The sequence below is a fragment of the Pollicipes pollicipes genome, unplaced genomic scaffold (assembly GCF_011947565.3).
Source record: "Pollicipes pollicipes isolate AB1234 unplaced genomic scaffold, Ppol_2.1 Scaffold_4740;HRSCAF=5597_pilon_pilon_pilon, whole genome shotgun sequence".
Lineage (NCBI taxonomy): Eukaryota > Metazoa > Arthropoda > Thecostraca > Pollicipedomorpha > Pollicipedidae > Pollicipes > Pollicipes pollicipes.
The window spans coordinates 27,831,910-27,847,798 of record NW_023596545.1 but is presented as its reverse complement, the minus strand read 5'-3'; positions in this window follow the sequence as shown (position 1 = coordinate 27,847,798).

Sequence of the window (15,889 nt, the reverse complement as noted above, 5' to 3'; positions counted from 1 at the left end):
AAGCAAATATTTTCGCCTGTCACCTACCAAAACAATAGCAGCATTTTTTTGGCAGGACTTTCAGCACACATATTTGGTACGAAAAGTGCAAATATAGAAAGAAAGGAAACCATAAGCACAAAAACCGCGCAAAGACAGACTGTGATTGCGAGGTGGTGTGTCCGAGGTGAAACAAGGTGTGTAGAAGTAGAATTCATCTCAAAAATGTTTTTCAAACTGCATGTAGTCTGCAGTTAACGCACCTGACCAAATCCAATCGCAAAGGAGCAATATTCCGTTTCAGCTGCGTTCGATAGAACAACCAGTCCGGCAGTGCAACGAATATGTCTTCATGCAGCTCCGAATCTGAAGCTCACTTAATCTTGCGCTGAGCTAGCCTGACTGTCCGTGCTGCGTGGGTCGTTCGTCGTTCGTCGGCCATCTGATTTTTCAGCGTTTGCGCAACGCTGGCTTACAGCGCGCCGACAGCACTCCTCGCGGCCGCAGCGACAAAAAGATGGCGCTGCGGGCGCTGTGGTGAGTCCGCCAGTAACCGGTGCCATCTCATGTAAGCACGCAGTCGTGATAGGCCTGGATCAGGCCGAGCAGATCTCTAGATGCCTCGCAGTCTTGCTCCAACACTGCCATCAGCTGGCTCATAGACAGGCCCTCTGTGCGCAGACGAGTGGGGGTCGGTGATGGCCGTGCCATAGCCAGTCGCTGCGTTTCCGTCCCAGGAGTTACGTTAAAAACGCGCTCGGGCGGGGGTTAAATTACCCCTCCCCCCCCCCGAAAGCTTTTAGGAATGGTTTCCGAGGGGCGCGGCGTAACCGCGCCGAACTTTGCATAGCCGTAGACAGTTGAATAACGGATCGTGTGGTATCAAAAACTTAGATGCACGTAGTAATGTCGCTGACTTACGGCAGGTCAGTCAGGCCATGGATTCATCGAGGTCAATTTCTAAGGAATCGCTCAATCTGACGAAATAGCGGGGTGTTAAGCAAAGTCATACATCTCTGAGATATTTTCTTAGGCAGCACCACAATTGAATGACCGAATTCCATTAACCTAGGGCGAGGTATGAAGGTCAGACCAAGGTCAAACCAACCTGTTTTATTATTCTGGGGCTTGCTGCATGAGGTAGTTCCTGGTGCTTGAGTGCTTGGGTAGTTCCTGGTGCTTGATTCGAATTTATTGATACCAAGAACCGTCCGTGGACTTCTTAAAGGTCAGAATAGATCACTGACCTAAAATGACTGAGGCCGACGTTTCGTTTTTAGGGACATACTGCCTAGCGTAATCTCTGTCGCTTATTTGAGTGCAAATCTCAATGCAATCTCGTATGATTCTGGTCGCCATTTCGCCATGACCTTCAGAAGGTCGAAGAACGTCACTGACCTTAAATGAACATGTAAACTTATGCTTAGAACAGGTATCCAGGTTCTGGGGACACTGGAGACCAATTTGGAGTGTGATCTTGTTTGACCTTATTTGACCAGAAGGTCATGGCCAATCATTCTCAAAATTGGACCCAAGTGAGCTCACGCATAGGCCAACACACACTGTAAATTTGGTTCCAGCCTTCTCAGTTCCTGAGATCTCAGCGGGGCCTGTTTGACCGCCGAGCGAAGGGTATCTATCCGGCCACCCGGGCGCGTGTAAGCGGTGTGACACTAGTAGGTCCGACGTGGCGGTGCGACAATTTAATGGAGTGTAGGAGCGTCTGTGAGGCTAATCGTTGCGTTTAAGCATGTGACAGCAGGCTGTCCATCTCCCGTCTTGTGCCTGAAGTCATTAATAGTCTGTGCTGAATGGTTTCGTGACCTTTTATAGACATTTGATCATTAGCAGGAGCGCAGTTTTACAAAACGAGTTGAAAGGGGCGGGGAGGCTGAGCAGTGAAGAATGACACAACATGCCTAAAAGACATGCCAGCAAACGGGTTTGGCCCATTTTGCCCTCAAATTGGTGAGGGTTAAGGTATCCCAACGAAGTGGGAAACTACGGGCCATTGGTGTGTTTGAAATTATCGTTTGACATTTTCATATTAAAAAGACTGTGATATGTGTACCATTGCGTTTACAAACGTATTGCTCTACATTGCAGACTTTTAAGCTTTTGGACAATACTTGTTTTTACAGGCAGTGTTCATCTGCTTAGTAAATAGTCTCTATGACAGCGTCCTAAACACGAACACACTTCTTCATACTTAATAACAGCACACACCTACTACGGCTGCTAGCGTCTTGTAAATGGCGTGCGTAGCCACTGAGTGCAGGGACAGACGCTTGTATTCTTAGTTCCCAGACCACACTGATTGTGTGAAAGACACCAGTGGAAATATCCACCTACTGTCAACGATACTTGGCAGATAGTGCGTACGTCGCCTATTTTGGTATCCTTACTTGCACTTTTACAGCTGACTTATCAATTGATATTGACATACATGTAATATATATATATATATATATATATATATATATATATATATATATATAAGCATTTTGGTAGCAGGTTTTCGAGCATGCATTTTGATTTAAACCAGGGCCAACTCAGTGTTTTTAATCTAATTGGTTGTCCGAGGCTTCGTATCTCACACTTGTCGCTCCCAGGGAGTCGACATATAATATTTTTAAATTTCTTCAAGCTGCCGACGCTTCGATCATCAATGAGCATGTTCTAAACGGAATGGTACATGTTAAAAGATGCAGTCATGCACAGTAAATGTAATAAATTCAGTTTGCGTCGTAGAAGCATGTAAACGCCATTTTTCTCAAATGCTTCGAGCGTGTGTTTCGCAGAAATTCAAAGGCAACCGAACTTTTGTATGCCTTTTTGTAAGACTGCGTGTTTATGGTATAACATTCCGGCAAAAGATGTTCATCCCATTGATCGCAACGTCGACAAATTTATGACCGTTCAAAATATTCTGTATCGATACACTGAAAATGACAAGCATAACATACAACGCCTCGAAAAAACAACCAAGAGGGACGTACAAGCTGAGTTTTCTGTTGTATACAACAAAAAATGCATACACACACACACACACACACACACACACACATATATATATATATATATATATATATATATATATATATATATATATATATACATATGCATATATACATATATCTCTTATATCAAGTGGCGACGCGTTCCGCACCCAGCGGTTGCATCGGCAAGGAAAAAAACACACGTAGGGGAGAGTAAGGGAAGTTATATCATGTTCAAGTAGTGTCAAGTTGATTTATTTTAAATTCATGCGATGGATGACTGTTTCCATTCACTCAGCTGACGCATAGCAGTTCCTTCTACCTTTTTGTGTACTTTTGGCCGCATACGTGTACGTGTCTTGGGATAGGTTCAACAAACATCCGTTTTGCGTATCGTTGAAAAATGTAACGATTGGCGTAAACGTGTGTTTAAGGGCTTACAACATAACTAGACCAATCTGAACGTTATGCTGGGTGGTAGGGAAGTACACCTGTCGTGTATACTGCAAAACGTTTGGCTTCTGCTTGCCAGGGACTTCGGGTGGCGCGAGCTCTTTCTAAGATGTCGGATGGTACAAGTTGCATCAGCTGTGTATGGGGCATGCTATATCAGGGATACAATGTGCCGATAATCAGTTATTGAGTGACCTTCTGTCAATGATTGATTAAGGCGGCTGTCATGACTAACTGCCATCCAGAAAACAAGTTAGCGTATACATGACCTATGTAAATACATGCTGTCTAGCTGAATGACCGAAATCGAGATGACAAACGTCGCAAAAACAAACGGGACTGATAAAAATGAATTTGTCATTCACGACCACGAAGAATTACGAATAAGTACAAACAAAGCGCATTTGGTCTACATATAAGACATGCAGCCTGCTTGCGACGCTTCTTGCTCTATGACAACAAAATCATAATCCCAACTTCTCCCACAATGTGATGCAATTTACCTCAGAATGGGGTAAGTTGTCTCATTTAAATGGAGGTCATTTATAGGTCAGTTACCAAATCAATGGAGATGTCCTGTCGAAACTTTACCGGTACATATAAAGCTGAAGACTATAACGGTCTGCAGATATAGTCATCTTAATCATATCCTAATTGGTTATAGCGGGAGGGAGCTCAGAGCAAACCTCGATTCGACTCGCCCTGCTGCTTCTCCTACAGTGTACTTCATGATGCTTTAGCACGCACACGACACAAGCAGAATGAAAATGCGACACAAGCACATGCGCATGACACATGACTTTCCCCGATATCCACAGCTATATTTCATGTTGTTACAGGTTCCAACGAATATGATGAAGTCGTGCTATTTTATGTTTAGCAGTGAAACTTTTTAAAATGTCTGCAGACTCTATTTAGTTCCTTAATCAAGCGCAGAATATGATCTGCCCTTGCGCATACCAAATTTTGAGGCCAAAACTGGAGTGTCACCTATAAATGAATGGTCTCCTGAAGGAGGAGTCATGTTTTGCAAGGCATCTTCCCTTCAGGATATCCTCATATTTGCCATATGACTACTTTTCTGTCGTAAATGTAATCATTGGATGATCAAGCAAGTTTAAGACATCGAGGAATAAGGCAGCATGAGCCTTATACTTAAAAAGAAGAGAACAATCGCCGACAAACCTACGATACAAAAGACACAGAATTCAGCTAGACAAGAACTAAGCCAGGGCTTCTCATTAAGACGCACACAAATATTACCGAACCCTGGACTCAAAAGCAGACAATACCAACCCCTTCTTTCTGTAAAAATGTGCCACTAGAAGAGAACTGAAGCATTTGATGATTATTTCCACCATTTCAGTAGCCGTCGAAAGCAAGACCCATAAAAATGTCGATGGTGTCTTTCAAGGGAATGCTCATGAATAAACAACTCACATCGGAGCTAGCCATGAACATATTGCCATCTACCTGGACGCCTGACACCTCCCGTATTCACGTTAAAACTCCATAACGCTCGTGGATCATCGTCGCACTTCGTCCATCCAACGCTGTTCCGAGCATTCAGTGCCTTGGCTCGATGCCATTCAGTCATGGTTGCTTTGCTGCACGAAGAGCCGGCGCCACTGGCGTCAGTATAGCACCTTTTTCATTCACTTAGCATTGGGTCGCATCTCAGTGGTGCACAGCGTGTCGTGGTGATTGCTTCAGAGCGTTCGATGTCTGCAGGTGTTGATTATTCACTGGGTGTGTAGACGCGATATTCTTTGCTTCTCAAGCCTTGAGGCGCATGTTTCATCGGTTCGGCTTGTGCACCATTTGCTTCCGCTATGTCTACAAAAAGTGTATTACTGCTTCAAGGGGGTGCTCCACATTTGTATGGGTTTTTGAACTGAAATAGCCATCTTGAAGATCAGTCGGTGCAGCTCACAGTCTGTCCTTCTAAGTCTAAACTCCTCTAGTTTCTAAGCTACACACCCGCGAAAATGTGCAGACTGTCTCTGGGAGGAGGGGGGGGGGGGGGGGGGGACTATTTCAAATTAATCCAGGCATTCATGACATAACCACGTGATTCAAGTCCTACCATTCCATTAGCTGCGCGGCGATCAGGACCAATACAAATATAATTGCCGAGTCGTTCAGATCTGGTGTTCGTGACAACGACTTTTAGATGAAACGGCTGTCAATTGGCTCTCAATCAATGTTCTGCAGTGTACGGTGACGTAGTCAAACAATGATGTATTGAAGAACACATTTACTAAACAGAGAAATTATTGTGTATAAAGCAGTCTTTTCAACTTAACAGCATACAAAAAGTTATAAGCGAGCTTATTTCATCATAATTAATGCTTGCTTGAATATCTTCACATTTGAAGTGTTAATGTTAAGTGTTAAATCCCAAAATTCGCCCCTGATCGGTCGCACGCTGGCACTGACACCGGCACCGATGGGCGTGAATTCATATGGATCTTCACGAAGCCTATGCGCAACTTTCACGGAAAGCCGCTCAGCCATCTGCTTTGCTTCTGGCTGAAGGAATGCGGACAGACAGACGCAAGCTCGAAAATTAGTAAGATTTTTGGATGAGACGAACAACTAATCGCATACTTGCGATCATCCACCTCTATAGCCTGAACGTGCTGTAGGTAATTGGTACCACACTGATCGCCGTGAAGAGAAGAAAATCGCACTGCCAGGTTCCGGGACGTTTTCTCGGATATTACGGTTTTCCTTAGCTGGCAATTTGTTGTTGCTAGATTGCTGCAAGTGACAGCAAAACCTGTGAAGAAATACGGAAAGGGAGGGGCAAAGGCGATTTTGCCGTTTTTACTGCATGCAACGCAATGTAAAATGCTGTATTTCCAGAGAGGGCGGCAAAAGGCCTGTCTGCCTGTCTCTCCTCCAGTCGCCCCCGAGTCATGCCCTTCGTTGTCGTTGCTCCGCGATCAATTTCCAATCTCCCAGATTTCACCCCTCACGCCATCCTTCACCCCTCACCCCTCACGACAGCACCTGCATAAGTATACCGCCTGCGGCAATCGACCTCCAGTTGTGCGCGCATTATATCACGTGATCTCGTTCAAGGTCATTTCACGAACAGCTGTTCGCGCCTCTAAGCGGGGACTTCAGAGATGTTTGAGTAGCTCGCGCGGCGGGGGGCGCGGCGGCTGTTATGGCTGTCGGAGGTGAGCTGGTGTCTGACGTAGTACGGCTGGAAAGTGTGCACTACCTGGTGGTAGGAGCGGGCATCGAGGCGTCGCTTGACGACTGTGCTGCGGGCCCGGCGCGGTCGGTCGGCGGTCAAGACCCGCCCGGCACCGGCGGCGGGACAAGATGGCGCTGCTTCACGTGCCAGGCGACGTTCGTCAGCCTGCGACGGTTCGACGCGCACCTGATCCGCCACGGCAGCCGGTGCCGCCGCCGCTGCCACGCCTGCCAGGCGGTGCTGCGCGGCACGGTGCAGGACTTCAAGCGCCACCTCGTCATGCACGCGTCGGAACGGGCGCACCGCTGCGAGCAGTGCGGCAAGCCGTTCAGGCGGGCCGGGTACCTGCGGCACCACAGCGCCACGGTACACGCGGCCGCGGCCGCGTTCGAATGCTACGTGTGCGCTCGCAAGTTTAAGTCGAGGCGCCTGCTGCAGATGCACGGCATGACGCACACAGGCTTGAGGCCGCACATGTGTCAGGTGTGTGGCAAGACGTTCGTGCGTAAGGGCGCCCTGCAGGCGCACAGTCTGATTCACACCGGACAGAAGCCGTTCGCATGCGATTGGACTGGGTGCAAGTTCCGCGCCCGTGATGCCTCCAGCGTTCGGAACCACAGGGACATGGTGCACAGGAAAATCAAGAAATTCATGTGTCCGCACTGCCCCCAAGGGTACCTCATGCGCAATCATGTAGCGAAACACATAAAACGGGTACATAACAAGATAAAGGCCGTGAAATGCGCGATTTGTGGCCGGGAGGTCTTTGACAACGAGGCTCTGAAGTCCCACATGCTAATCCACAGCGATGTTCACGGGCACGCCTGCACCGTCTGCGGCAAGGCGTTCAAAACCCAGTGGCGCCTGACCGGTCACCTGCGTACGCACTCCGACCGGCGGGACTACGCGTGCAACCTGTGCAACAAGGCGTTCAAGAGCCAGCAGACCCTCGCGCGGCACCGGGACACCCACAGCGACAGCCGGCCCTTCGTCTGCAAGTGTGGCAAGGCGTTCAAGACGGCTAGCACGCTGTGGCAGCACAGGCGCTCGCACGAGCGGGGCCAGCAGCGGCCGGGCAGTCCCGGCACGCAGCAGCGGTCGGTCAGTCCCAGCGTGCTGCGCCTCGGGCCGACCCCCGAGCGGCGACCTGGGCCCGCCATCTGGTGTCTGGAGTGCGGCCAGCAGCTGAGCAGCGGCCCTGCGCTGGTGACGCACTATCACGACCAGCACGCGGCCGCTGCTCCCTTCCCCTGTCCCGACTGTGGCGCCACGTTCAGCACGGCGCGCCGGTACGCCCGCCACCGGCTCGAGATGCACGTGGCGGAAGAGGACCGGCCGCCGCTCGTAACCGGTGATGTGGATGACCCACCGACACTCGCGATCGATGATGTCGACGACCCACCGATACTGGTGGTCGATGATGTTGATGACAAGTCGCCACTCGTGACCGATGATGTCAGTGACCCACCGCCACTCGTGACCGATGACGTCAAAGACCCACCGTCATTCGTGATCGATGATGTCGATGACCCCTTCCTAGTCGAGGCGGATGACACCGATGGACCACAGCTGCGAGCGACGCCCGTGTCGCCGACAACTCCGTGGTTTGCAACGACGCCCGGTAACACGCCCGTCCCCTCGGGCTAAGCATAGCGGTGGTAAGTGGTCGCGGGAAGTAAGCAGGCTATGGCCGACACGCAGCCTCGCGCGTCTTTCTGTGACATGCGTACTTCGTTCCTGCATCAGCTGCTGCTGCTATCCGGAAATAGGCGTCGTAGGCTTGCGGTTTTTGGAGGCACCTTGCGTGCCGCACTGACGTGGTGTGTGTTTCACGTACTGACGTGGTGTGTGTTTCACGTACTGATGCGTGTGTTTCACGTACTTACGTGGTGTGTGTTTCATGGTGTGAGCCACATTTGCTGGGATCGGTTGTTTTGCTGTTGACATGGGGTTGAACGCTCGGATCGCGGAGAGGGAGCTGTTTTCAGTTTAGGCATCGTGTCTGCGTTAGCTCTGTGTGCACTCTTCGTGCGCACTGAAAATTAAGACTAACGTTGGTATAGGCGGTACCGCGGCGTCTTATGCGCTGTGCAGTTCCCGTTTTGTTTTCAATTAACATCTTTGTTGATGAAAGCAGTGACTCATTTGCCTCCATTGTATACCATGTGCGAAATAAATGAGACTTCATCCTTTTCTACCACTGTGTAGTGCTGGAATCGCACGACGCAAGGCGCAAGTGGGTTCGGCGCTGGTGCCAACTGAGAATGCAACTTACTCGATGAGCTATGCGATGTGTTCTGAGAACAGTAATATTTTATATGCACGACTTCAATTTTTGATGTGCTAGAAGCATGCATGTGGATGCATTTTAGATAAAAAGTGAGCTATTTTTTCGAGCATACATTAAACACCATACCTCTGGCAAACCTACCAGCATATCTCTTGTACCGCCATATCTCTGACAGCCATACTTGAAGAGCGCGTTCTTTAATTGGATTTGACATTACGACAACAGATATCGGAATATAGATCACATGTGCCATATTGCAAGCATCGGAATAAGATAGACTGACTACACATCGCGGTCGGAATGGACCCGAAAAACGACCTCGTGGGATATAGCCATAGCAGACTGTGCCGGATAGCGACCTTACTGGCCTGCCCAGTGCCCCTCTTGGCGCTCAGGGACCTTCTAGCTTCTTAGTGCCTGTCGGATCTGAAAATGTTGAGAGGCTTCCGAAGTTAGATAGTTCTACCCACTGCATTGCGCGCTAACTTTCACAAATAACTTTATCTCTTTAGCAAAAAATCGCGCTCGAATAGTCACTTAAAATTGGGTGGCCCACTTAAAACCAGGTGATTTCTTAACTAGCACGAGCAATGGGGCCTTTTACCGTGAACTGGCCCCATGACGCAGGACCTGTGGACCCTGGATCCCCGACTTTTCGAGAGCGATCTGTAACCCTGAGTGCCAGCACACTGTAGTCGTACCCACAGAAGGTCAGAACTTTAGACAAAGGTGTCACCACAGAGCGGCGAGGGAGGCACAGCGGGGCAAATTGTCCCCCGCTGTCTCCGATAATCCGAGAGCTTGTGAAGAACGGCGAAGCTCTTCCGGTCTTGGAGTTGTAACCAACGTTGGACTGGTGTAGACACCAGGGACAGTGGGTCACGTCGTCGCAGACTGCCGCGCTCGAGACCGTTATCGTTTTCTCGTTGGTGCAAAAGCACAGCACACCCATATGATTGTTGGAGATGCGCCGGTTGTTTTTAGGTGTGGATATTCATATGAATTATGGGGCGAGGTCACTGACACCTGGGTCATTGTTCTGTATCGAGACCGACGCTTCCTACCATCAGACTTTCCGGAAATGGAATACATACAAGAAGCTAGTTGGATATAGCAGAGAAGCGTGGGTTGCATCATTTTTGACTCTGAGCTCTCTCATAGGGTAGGATTAAGATTCCTATGTCTGCAGAAGGCTACTAATAGCTCTCAGCTACACACGCGGCGTGAAAGTTTCGTGGACATCTTCATTATTTGATAATTAAAATTTGAATCAGCCTCATTTTTATTATACGGCCTACCCCATCCCGGGATAAATTGTACCACGTGGTGGGGAGAGTTGGTCTTCTGTTTTTTGTTGCAAGGAGTAGCCTGTAACGTAAGCAAGCTCGATGCATAAACGATGCGTAAAATAAGCGTATAATTCACCACGATTGTGACATAACAGACAAATTTATTCCATGTTAATCGCTCGGTGTTTATTTTACAACTACCGCCGCAGTCTGCTTATGTTGCCCAGGCAGGAATTATGGATCTGAGTGTTAATGTGTTGGCCGCCCTCTGGCCGCGCTGCACGTATTGTCCACTCCGCGGTCAGAGGTCGCGGTGCCCGCGGCGCTGTGATCCGGGCGGTGATTGGCTCGCGGTGTCTCGGCTGCTTGACAGGCGACCTTTGGCCCGGCCCCCCGTGCGCCGGGAGAGAGAATATTTCACGTTGGAAGGTATTGAAGGAAGCAATAGATATGATGAAACAAGCTCACTTATAACAATTGGTATACTTTTTAAGTGGACAGGACTGCTCTAGGCAACACAGTTCTCCAGGAAACATGCTCCTCAATGTCTCATGGTTTGATTACGTCATCGTATCTTGCACAACATTGATTGAGAGCCAACTGAAGGCCGTTATATTTGGAAATCGCGCCGACAAGCGCCAGATATGAACGCCTCGACTGTTATATGTTTTGTTAGCCTTAACCACTGCATGGCTTATGGAAGGTCAGGATTTAAATAACGTTATTATGACGTCAAGAATGCCATGGTGACTGACACACTCCCCTCGATATGACTCTCCTCATTTTTGCGGGCGTTTAGCTTAGAAACTAGAGCGACTTGGGGCAGGTCTAAGAAGGGCAGGATTGTGAACAGCATGAAAATGTCTGCAAGATGACTATTTAAGTTCAAAACCCCATATAAATGTGAAGCACTCCCTCCAGGGGCGGGCGTCAGCCCTGTGCGGGCGCGAAGACGGCAGTTGTAGCTGGTAGTACGGGTCACAAGTTCGTTCCGTTTATCGAGGTTACAGATCTGCGAAATATTTGAATGACAATAAGTCAGAGCAATCCTGCCGCCAATGCTTAACGGTCAATGACGTCATTGTCGTCATGGCGTGCAGCCAACACAACACCCCCGATATCCCGCTGCTATAGTATATGGCGCACGACATCTCGAAGGGAAGTCGCCACTCCGAGATCCTTGGCTGGCAGACGACAAAGGTGTGCGGCTAATGCGACGCATCTACTTCCCCACCACTCGGTATGACATTCCGATTAGTCTGGGTATGCGGCGATACCTTGAGCACAAATTGCCCCCGAATGCCAGAGTTTTCAGCGATATGGAAAAAACGTGTTTTTTTGCGCTCAGCCCAAGACACGTGCATGCATGCAGCCAGAAGCACGCTGAAAGATAGAGGACACTGCTGTGCATCAGCTGAGTTAATCAAACAGCAATCCGTCGCCTGGATTGAGGGTAAATCGCCCTAATGCTGCTTGGACATGATACAGCTCACCTCACTCTCCTCCATAACAGTACGTTGCCAATGACGCGTCATTTAATGACCCTGTCTGACGTTGACCTTTGTCACTTAAAGTAAAAAATTGAAGTAAAGGATACTTTGAGGCCTTCGAAGTCTTGGGAAGTGTCGCAAATCCCATGAAAACACTACACAACGTCGCACAGTATAGGCGCAGCTCTCTGTTTAGAGAATGCAGCGTCAAAACCTGGCGCCAGGCTTCATTTTAGCACAAAAACGCAGCCTGGCCCAGCTGACGCAGTGAGTTGAGCGTGCTTGAGTGTTCTTTGAAGATACCCGAATAGATACAAAATAACGAAGCAGTAAAGACGATAGCGAAACAACAAAAACGGGAATAAACAACAGTAATAATACATATACAATAAAGCTCACCCCACTCTCCTCCAATAATGATAACGGAATAAATACAAAATAACGAAGCAATAAAGAAGATAACGAAACAATAAAAATGCAAATAGAAAACAACGATGAAACGGATATGATACAGCTCACCCCACTCTCCTCCGCATGTGTGGGAATGCGGTAGAAAACGGCACGCGGTCTTCCTTCGAACGTAGACATCTACGGTATTAGTGATTGCTACCGATAATAGCCGACCATAAGGCACGAACATGAACAAGGTCCAGCCAATGAAACGTCGATATTGCAGCTCATGCTAGAAACCAGTGGTGGTGGACGGTAACATGGGAGTCTGCAACGAGAGCAAAGCAAGAAGCTGTTTGAGGGGGAAAGTTTATTTGCGTAACTCAGGGTACTCTGGTAATATGCAGACATCAACGTCGATTATGGGTTAAATTGACTACATCAAACCAAGTCTAAGACCCTCTGGCATCTGCACTTCTAGAAATCGTGAATCATCAGCGAATCATGAGTGACCTATCTGCGAATATCGCAGCGATGGCATGAACCACGAGCGATCTTACTGCTCCCTGAGCATCGACTTCCAGGCTATTGACCTACTCGTATGTACAGATACCCACCTGGACAGAACTATTTTATTGGCAAATGCCGAACACTTACGGTCATCCTGCGCGGCGCTCCCCGCGTTCAGCCTATACTCTCGGCTGAGAGAGAGTTTTTGTCTGATTCTGCTACTGCGGAATGTAATCAACGTTTTATCCCCGCCCTTCCAGGAGCAGGGTGGCATAGCGACAACAATAAAACGTGCGATAGAAAAGGTCCCGCGGCCGTAAAGCCAGCCGTGGATTACGCGTAAGATGGAGGCAGGTGGCGAGGGAACGGAGCATGCCTGTAATGGCTACACGCGTGATTCGCTCTTCCCCTCAATCTCCAAAGCTTGACAACGACACCGAATGCAGGCAGGCTGACGTGTTACGGCGCAGTGCAGTGAATTAGAGAAAAAAGCTGCAGAAGTTGCCAGATTTCTATCGCTCTGTATTTACGGGACACGAACATTTGTTCAGTGGCATGGCGGAAATTCAACATTTTTCAACATCCAACATTCAACAAGATAGCATAATTTCCAATGGGATCTCCATTGAGTCCAAGCCGCCCTCTATACCATTCAATGACCTAGGAGGTCAAACGGCCTGCAACCTTGGCAAAAATATCGGACCCACATATGCGTAGCTCCATGCAATACGTCTACTCACGCTTTTCATAGGTATGTTGGTCATATATATGTCATATACAGCTATATCTATCCACGTGCGCCCTGTCTACAAAAATCCCGAATCTGTGGTTTGTTTAGGGACAAAGCAATGTCATCGCCAGACACGGCTTAAGGGGGCAAGCTCACTGTGACCAGCACATATAAAGGAACAGCGGAGGCAGGCGTAGTCATTGCCAAAATCAGCAAACCTGGAGCAGTCGCCAAAGTCCATGTGGAATTCCTGAGTGCGTTTCCTCTGGATTTTCCTCTGGAGCCTGTGACGCCATCGACCTTGGCGATGTAGGCGCAGGTGACTCGCCACTCAATGACGAGCATTCCACAGTTCTCCGGACCCACCCTTCACCATTCCTCGAAAGGACCACCAGCATTACCGACTTCAAACCGCCCCGCATAACGCACCGCGGCCGGCGGGAGGTGGCGCGCTAGCCCAGTTCCGGGATGTCCGGCCCCCGGTCGTCGCGTGCCGACGCCGGAAGTGACACTTTCTCCTTCGTCCGTCCACCGGAGGCGACGCTCAAACAGGCCCGACGCGGAGGCGGCTGCTCGGAAAAAACACCGTCACCAAGCCTCATCCGCCGCCGCCGCCGCCGCCGCCGCCGCCGAGAAGAGCAAACAGGCAATAAAACCGGCCGGCACCAGCACTTTTTTGCCGATTCGCGGACCACCAGTCCAGGGGACGGCTGCGCGCGGCTCTCGTGAGCGCTGGCCCGTGGGGTCAGATGGAGAGCCAGGCCATGCTGAGGTTCGCTGTGGTGGCCGTGATATTGTTGGCCGCTGCGCAGGGGGAGGACTTTAAGGCCAACGCTGAGCTGTCGCTGGACCAGTTCTTCGCAGCGGTGGAGAACGCCAAGTTGACAGCACCGGCGCCCGAGACCACGACGCCACTGCTCGTGTTCGCCGACGCCAGCGGCGAGCTCGACCCGCCCAGCGGACAGGTCGTGACCCAGGTCACGAACGTGACCCCAGTCCAGGGGACGCGCGTGTCTCAAGAGCAAGTCACGGTTCAAACCTCGACCTCACTCTTCGGCGCGACAGCGACCCAGACCGATGACGTGACACCAGCCCGGGTCAAGCCGACTCCAGCCCAGGCCAGCGTGACCGAAGCGCAGGTCAGCGTAACCTCGGCCGAGGTCGCCGTAACCCCAACCGAGGTCACCGTAACCCCAGCCGAGGTCAGCGGCGCCCCGAGCCTGGCCGACTGCGTGGTGCTGGTGGAGCGAGATGAGGGCGTGCTGCGGCCGTCAGAGGGCGCGCCGTGCCTGTTCCGCCTCCAGCGCGGGGCACAACGCTGCGGGGTCAGTCTGCAGCTGGTGCGGCCGGAGGCGCTCCGCTGCGACCGCGCCCAGCTCAGCGTCAACGGCGAGCCGGCGTGCGAGGCGCTGGCCGCCGGCGGCGCCGTGACGCGCAACTTCAGCGGCGACGCGCTGGACGTGGCCGTGCAGCTCGGGCTCGAGACGGAGCCGCGCCGCCAGCGCCCCCTGCCCGGCGTGGAGCCGGCCGCCGCCAGGCTGCCGGAGCTACACTTCCGCCAGGCGCCATGCGACGGCGGCCCCCAGCCGGAGGCGCTGCTGGAGGTGCAGCTGGAGGCGCAGGTGCTGGGCGACGCCGACATTCCGCCGAGCGGCCTCTGCTTCCAGGAGTTCTCCGAGCCGGCGTTCCGATTGCGCTCGCCGGGCTTCCCGAATGCCTACCCGCCCGACGCCATCTGCCAGTACGAGGTGCGTCGCGCCGGCAGCGACATCTGCCGGCTGGAGCTCACGCTCAATGCTTTTGACGTGGAGGGCCTGGCCACGTCGAGCGTGTGCCCGTTTGACGTGCTGCAGGCGGGCGAGGAGCGGCTGTGCGGCGCGCGGCCGGCCGGGCAGGTGGTGTACGTCGAGTTCGCCGGGCCTGTGCTGACGCTGGAGTTCAGCTCAGACGACCAGACGCAGCGCACCGGCTTCGACATCACGGCACGCCAGCTGAGCTGCGTCGACCCGCCGACGCCGCCCGGGCCGCGGCCGCGCGCCGCCTGCGACGCGCTCTTCGCCGAGCGCGAGTTCGTGCTGGAGAGCCCCGGCTTCCCGGCGGCGTACCCGGAGCAGGTGAGCTGCCGGTACGAGGTGGCGCGCGCCGGACCGGAGGTGTGCGAGCTCGAGCTCACCGTCGAGCGGTTCGCCGTCGAGGCGGCCGCCGACTGCGCCTTCGACTACCTGGAGGTGGGCGGCCAGCGCCTGTGCGGTGTGCTGGCGCCGGGCACCACACGGCGCGTGCCGTTCGGCGCGGCGCCGCTACTGCTGGCGCAGTTCGTGTCGGACGCGCGCGCCACGGGGCCGGGCTTCCGGCTGCGCGGGCGTCAGCTGGACTGCGCGCCGGGCCCAGAGCCGGGCCCGGGGCCGCGCGCCTGCGACCTGGTCATCACCGAGCCGGTGTTCCAGCTGAGCTCGCCCGGCTTCCCGCTGGCGTACCCGGCGGACGTCGACTGCCGATACGAGGTGCGCCGAGCCCTGCCCGACGTCTGCCGACTGCAGGTGACGCTGCG